Source organism: Pipistrellus kuhlii, unplaced genomic scaffold, assembly GCF_014108245.1.
Source record: "Pipistrellus kuhlii isolate mPipKuh1 unplaced genomic scaffold, mPipKuh1.p scaffold_m20_p_5, whole genome shotgun sequence".
Classification (NCBI taxonomy): Eukaryota; Metazoa; Chordata; class Mammalia; order Chiroptera; family Vespertilionidae; genus Pipistrellus; species Pipistrellus kuhlii.
In genome coordinates this window covers 76,362,234-76,369,405 of record NW_023425551.1, presented here as the reverse complement: position 1 = coordinate 76,369,405, position 7,172 = coordinate 76,362,234, and the positions used below count along the sequence as shown (strand labels likewise).

Below are 7,172 nucleotides of genomic sequence, written 5' to 3'. Positions count from 1 at the left end.
TAAAAATAGTTTGTCCAAAGCTAAATGGCTAGGTAAAGGCCATGTCTCCTGATCTGAATCCCATCATTTATTATTCACACATGTATACCCCATAACCGAGAAAAAAGCCAGTGGAAGTCTATTTCCCGGCACAACCCAGTACCTAGAAGGGCCAGTTCTTTATCAGCACTGTGTTGTAATGTATTAATTTCTGTTTTTATTACTTTTCTTATTGATGTCAAAAATATTTATGGAATTTGGCTAAAGCTATAGTTATACTTAAATGTCTTATAATATTTTTAAAAACATGTTTAGAATATTATCTAAAGCTATAAGTTTACTTCTGATATTTGATTCTTTGATTCAGTAGCTAGAAGCAGAGCACTTTTAATTGCAAGGTCAGGGGAAATTGTTTTCCATTTCCGTTGTGTAAGCTGTATTCTCTTGTGACAATGTAATTTCTGCTCTTTGAAATTTAAGGTTCTCTGGCCTGACATACAATCTTTTTTTATTAGTCTTTTATGGCTGCTTAGAAAATGTATACTCTGTTAATAGGGTATAAAGTTCAATGTATAATTATCAATTTAGCACAGAGCTCCTCTACTCTAAGAAAATCATAGAGGCAATGAAGAAATGTAAGCCAACAGTCACATTCCTGGATGTATCCCAGAGTCTTCTCACAGATTCATAAATATTCCAGAATATTCATTTTGGTGTTGAAAAAAATTGGCAAAGAACCTAAATGTTCATTACAGGAAATGAAAAGTAAAATTACTGAAGTTGGAAACCATAAACTACATGCAGTATAACAACCACCACCAATCTTGGAGTGTTAAGTAAAAAATGAAAGATCTATAGCGTAATATCTTTTATGTAAATGAAAAGTACATATAAATTTTATATTACCCAAGTATAAATGCATATTTTCAGACATTTGATACAGAGGGATTATCTAATGGACAGGTAGGAATGGGAGTAAAGAATCAAGGATAAGGAGTGAAAAGGAAATCAGATGGGCTACAATAGTCCCAGTTTATATCATTTAATGTTTGATACTTAAGCGATCAGGCTCATGTAAGTCAGCTGTTTTATTCTCAGACCTTTTGCCTTCCCCTTTTCCTGCAAACTACTTTCCAGGCCCTGCTGTGAAGGACCATCTCTAAGACAGCCCTCAGGATCACTGATCTCTGCCTAGCACCCTCCCATGTCCATGCTTATCTTACACAAGATGAAAGTAGTAATTTCCCTTTGGGCCTTAATGAAGCAGGCATCTGTGTTGGGGGAACCCAAATGGCAAAGATGTTAGGGAAACCTCTGGAAATTGAGGTCTTGACCTTAAGAAATTGCGTTTTACTAACAAGCATCTGAGTTAGAAATAGATTCTTCCCCAACAAAGCCTCCAGATGAGAATGCAGCCCAGCCAAGACCTTGATTGAGACCCTGAAGCTGCGCCTGGATTCTTGACCCATAGCAACTGAGATAACGTGTGTTGACTCAGGCTGCAAAGTTCATAATAAAGTCCTTATGCGGCAATAGATAACGATTATATTTGCCGAAGAGCTCCTGGCAAGGCTCACCCCGTGACCCACACTTTCGTGATATTGGACAGTGGAGAAACAGAAGCTCGAGCATTTACCTTGTCTCTCAACTTAAGCACCATCTCACAGTGACTCCCTGTTGCCTTCTTCTGCCAGGCAGCCTTCATGTACGCCCAGATTCCTGGGCTCTTGGACATCATATCCTCACTTTGTCTCATTAACATGTAGTCCTAGTGGCTGCTGATAGTTCTCAATCACTGGGTTACTGCTCTTCCTTTTTTAGAGGCATCTATTTAAGCCTTTCAATGGACTACCTAGGGCACTGAGGTAAGGAAAGCTGAGTTAACATTGGCAGACTTAAGGCCTTATCTTCAATGGATTTGTTCTCAATTTCTTAACAAAATATCATAAAAATATATATCTAAAATATTGTTGACATACAAGGATCTAAGAGGAGTAATATGTCATTTATGGATGGGTATTTCACATTGTTAAACAGATGCCCATTCTGCCCCATTGATTTAGATTATCAACACAATACCAAACAAAATACCAGCAGCATTTTCCTGTAGTAATTGACATCCTAAAATTCATATTGAAATGAAAATAGAACAGCCAAAGCAATTTTTATATGGAAGAACAAAGTTAATCTTTTAGCATCTGATTTTAAGACTTAATAAGGGGTCAGGGATCCAGGACCTGCGCCATCCAAAAGTGTTGAAACATGAATCCTTCATTCTTCTTGATTGCCCTTTACTTAGGAATAGCTTCAGCTGGTTCAAAACTTGTTGGAAGTTTAGAGGCACCTGGCACCGGTGGAAGGCAACGTACAGAAAACTATATGGCTCGAATGAAGAAGGATGAAGGAGATCAGTGTGGGAGAAGAATATGAAAATGATCGACCTGCACAACCAAGAATACAACCTAGGGAGACAGAGCTTCACATCGGCAATGAATGCTTTTGGTGACATAACCAATGAAGAGTTCATACAGGTGATGAATGGCCACCAGAACCAGAAGCCCAAGAGAAGAAGAATGTTCCAGGAACCTTACGCTGCTAAAATCCCCCCAGCCGTGGATTGGAGGGAAGAAGGCTATGAAGCCCCCGTGAAGAACCAGGGTCATTGTGGTTCTTATTGGGCATTTAGTGCAACTGGTGCCCTTGAAGGACAGCTGTTCTGAAAAACTGGCAAACTTATCTCACTGAGTGAGCAGAAGCTTGTGGATCGCTCTCAGGCTCAAGGCAATGAGGGCTGCGATGGTGGCCTAATGGATAATGCCTTCCAGTATGTGAAGTCCAACGGAGGCCTGGACTCAGAGGAGTCCTATCCATATCAAGCAAAGGTCGGACCCTGCAAATATAGGCCCAAGGATTCTGTGGCCAGTGTCACTGGTTTCGTGGACATCCCTGAGCAGGAGAGTGCCCTCATGAAGGCGGTGGCAACCATGGGGCCCATCTATGTTGCTATAGATGCAAGCCATCTTAGCTTCCAGTTCTATGAAGATGGCATTTATGATGAGCGACACTGCAGCAGTGTGGATCTAGATCATGGTGTTCTGGGGGTTGGCTATGGCTTTGAAGGAGAAGACTCAAGTAACAATAAACGTTGGATTGTCAAGAACAGCTGGGGTGAAGCTTGGGGCAAGAAGGGCTACATAAAGATGGCCAAAGTCCGGAACAACCACTGTGGAATCACCACCGCAGCCAGCTATCCTACTGTGTGATAAAGATAAAGAAAGCACTGACTGAGAACAGGATATCCAGAGGAAGCATTTCTATCTTAAAACTGACCACATTTTACTTAATGGGATACAACATTTGAATCTTGAAGATCCAAACTGTGACTTGAATTCTGTGATGTTTTACATTGGTGAAAATGTTACCATTTCTTTTATAAGGATGTATAAATTTTTACCTTTTAAAATAAAACTTAATTTTTATTAAAAAAAAGACTTAATAAGGCAACAATAATCAAGGTTGTGTGGTATTGACATGTGAGATGATTTGTCAGGTTAGGCTTTCTGGGAAGCAGATGCTGAGAAAGAGTTGGGAATGCAAAGCTTTTGAGTATCATACTTGTGACAGAAATAGGGAGGGAAGTTAGGGCAGGGGAAGCTATCATTTTACAATGTAGACCTGACAAAGTCTCTGAAGTGGAGAAGTTTGCTTAAGAAGGGAGGCCAAACTGAACAAAAATTGCTGGATCATTGACCAAGGTGGTGGTACAATCAGGATTGGGGGCAACTCTGAAAAAATGACTCTGAAGAGCTAATATTTGGAGTGTCAGATAGCCACACTCCTTGTGCCCAAGCATTGAGTCCCTTCCCGAGTACATCAGTAGAATATGGAGTGCAGAAATAGGCTCCACACATGTGTTCAGTCTTTAACAAGGCACCGACAATTCAATGGAGAGAGAATATACTTTTATATTAAACATTACAAAAACAAGTAGATATTCATATGGAAAAGTTAACCACATTCTGCAAGTTATACCTCAACTTATACATAAAGGCTAACTTTGAACACACACACACACACACACACACACAATTATTATATTATTGACTTTAGAGAGAGAGGAAGGGGGAGGCAGAAGGAAAGAAGCAGCAGTTAGCCTGCACATCCCTGAATGGGGATAGAGCCCACAATCTGGGCATGTGCCCTGACTGGGAATCAAACAGGTGACCTCTGGATGCACAGGATGACACTCAACCAATTGAGCTACACCAGCAAGGCAACTACTGAACTTTTATAAGACTGTTACTATCATACTAGCTGTAGCCGGCCACATGTTGCTGTGGCTCAGTCTGGTTAACTGGAAAAGAAAGAAAAGAGAAAGCACACATTTCTAATATGTTTAATTTCACAATGCTTGTGGGTATACAATATATATTTTTTTTACATTCAAAACGAAAACTTTATTGCAAAATTTAGGACACAATAGACTTCACAGAACAACAGAAATAAAACAATTCCAAGACACTGGAGTGTGACATCACAGCTAACAGGTTAGTACTCCTCACCCTCATCCTCTCCCTCAATACTATCTGCTCCAACCTCCTCATAATCCTTCTCCAGGGCAGCCATGTCCTCACAGGCTTCAGAAAACTCTCCTTCCTCCATGCCCTCACCCACATACCAGTGGACAAAGGCATGCTTGGCATACATCAGGTCAAACTTGTGGTCCAGGCGGGCCCAGGCCTCAGCAATAGCTGTGGGGTTGCTCAGCATGCACACTGCTCGCTGCACTTTGGCCAGGTCTCCACCAAGGACTACAGTGGGGGGCTGGCAATTAATGCCAACTTGAAGCCGGTGGGGCACCAGTCCACAAAATGGATGCTGCGCTTGGTCTTGATGGTAGCAATGGCAGCATTGACATCTTTGGGGACCACATCATCACGGTACAAAAGGCAGCAAGCCATGTATTTACCATGGCAAGGGTCACATTTCATCATCTGGTTGGCTGGCTCAAAGCACACATTGGTATTTCTGCTACAGTGAGCTCCTCATGGTAGGCTTTCTCAGCAGAGATGACGGGGGCATATGTGGCCAGCGGGAAGTGGATGCGAGGACAGGGCACCAGGTTAGTCTGGAATTCAGTCAGATCAACATTCAGGGCCCCATCAAACCTAAGGGATGCAATGATGGAGGACACAATCTGGCTAATAAGGCAGTTAAGGTTAGTGTAGGTTGAGCGCTCGAGGTTTCTACGACAGATGTCATAGATGTCAACCATGAAGGCACAATCAGAGTGCTCCAGGGTGGTGTGGGTTGAGTTGTAGGGCTCAACTACAGCTGTGGGGACCTGGCAGGCTGGGTAAATGGAGAACTCCAGTTTGGACTTCTTGCCATAATCAACAGAGACGTTCCATCAGCAGGGAGGTGAACCCAGAACCAGTTCCCCCACCAAAGCTGTGGAAAACCAAGAGGCCCCGAAGGCCCGTGCACTGGTCAGCCAGTTTCCGAATTCAGTCCAGGACGAGGTCAATGTTCTCCTTGCCAATAGTGTAGTGTCCACGGGCATAGTTATTGGCAGCATCTTCCTTGCCTGTGATCAGCTGCTCAGGGTGAAGAGCTGGCAGTAGGTACCAGTGTGAACTTCATCAATGACTGTGGGTTCCAGGTCTACAAACACTGGGCACATGCTTGCCAGCGCCTGTCTCACTGAAGAAGGTGTTGAAGGAGTCATCTCCCCGACCAATGGTCTTGTCACTTGGCATCTGGCCATCAGGCTGGATGCCGTGTTCCAGGCAGTAGAGCTCCCAGCAGGCATTGCCGATCTGGACACCAGCCTGGCCAACATGGATAGAGATGCACTCATGCATAACAGACTTGTAGGGCTCGGAGGAGCTGAGAAATGAGAGGGATCAGGAACGAGGACTTCCCACTGACAGATTTCCAAGGAATCCGGGGGAGAAGTCTATTTTTGTTGTTCCATTGTCTGTGCAGATATAGAGATTGTCTGGTTTGCTGACTCTAGAACATGCAACATATAATTGTCCATGTGAGAAGCAATCTGTGGTCCAGATCTAAACTGCACAATTCTAAAGATTGGCCCTGAGCTTTGTTGATGGTGATTGCAAACGCCAATTGAATTGGGAATTGCAATCTCTTAAATTGAAATGGCATATCCATTGGAATCATAGGAATTCGAGGAATGAGGACATCTTTACCTTTGAAAAGTCCTGTCAAGACTGTTGCTTCTATGACATTGCTCATTAATATTTTTACTGCAAAGCTTTGGCTGGTTGATATTTCACAACATGATAATTGGCATGCCGATTTTCAATTGCAACAGAAGTACAATGAAAATTATGTTTGTAGTACTACCGGTAGTAGCTAGCAATACTGACAAAGACTGATTGCTCAATGTCACCACAGTCCTGAATCATTTGGCTACAAGGAGAGATAAAGTATCAACTCATAAGGCCTAAATTTGCAAACAGGAGGTGGCATACCTGGGATTCCACCTGAAGCAGTGCACTAGGAGCTTGATGGCTGACCAAAAACAAGCCATCACAATAAAAATCCCAGAGAACCGGAGGCAGCTTTGTAGATTCTTGGGGATTACAGGGTTTGGCTGATTTGGATGCCCAACTTTGGCCTTATAGCAAAACCATTGTATTAAGTCTTTGGACCCTTTGAATGGACAAGAGAATGTCAGACAGCATTTGACATCTTGAAGGAAAAACTACTCTAGGATTGCCCAATTTACAGAAACCTTTGGAATTATAAATTTAAGAAGGTAACCCCAGCGCAAAAGGCTGAACTGGTAGTCTCACCAGAGCTTTAGAATTATCTCAAGGAAAGAATTTAACATCTACACTGACAGTAAACCTGCCCACTGAGGCAATATGGAAGGAAAGAGGAATCAACCTCAGGGAATAAGGACATCAAACATGAAAAATAGGTTTTATAATTGCTAGAGACAGTGACTCTACTGAACCAGATTGCCACAAAGCCCTGCCCAGGACACCAAAAGTTTCCAAGCAAGCCCTGGAAATCACACTGCCAATCAAGCAGCAAGATAAGCCCCCCAGGGCAGCCACATCTCAGGGCTTTAATTCCCCACGTGTCGGAAGTTAAACCCCATCATACAAAACAAGATGAGGATGGGCTTATGAATGCTAATTCTCTAACACTGGCCCTAATTC

At 42.7% G+C, this 7,172-nt stretch overlaps 2 pseudogenes; one reads left to right on the top strand and one right to left on the bottom strand.

Moving 5' to 3' along the window:
* The first annotated feature begins 2,251 nt into the window (after nucleotides 1-2,251).
* Nucleotides 2,252-3,468, top strand: LOC118706133 (annotated as a pseudogene).
* Nucleotides 3,469-4,409: 941 nt separating this feature from the next.
* Nucleotides 4,410-5,932, bottom strand: LOC118706132 (annotated as a pseudogene).
* Nucleotides 5,933-7,172: the final 1,240 nt, after the last annotated feature.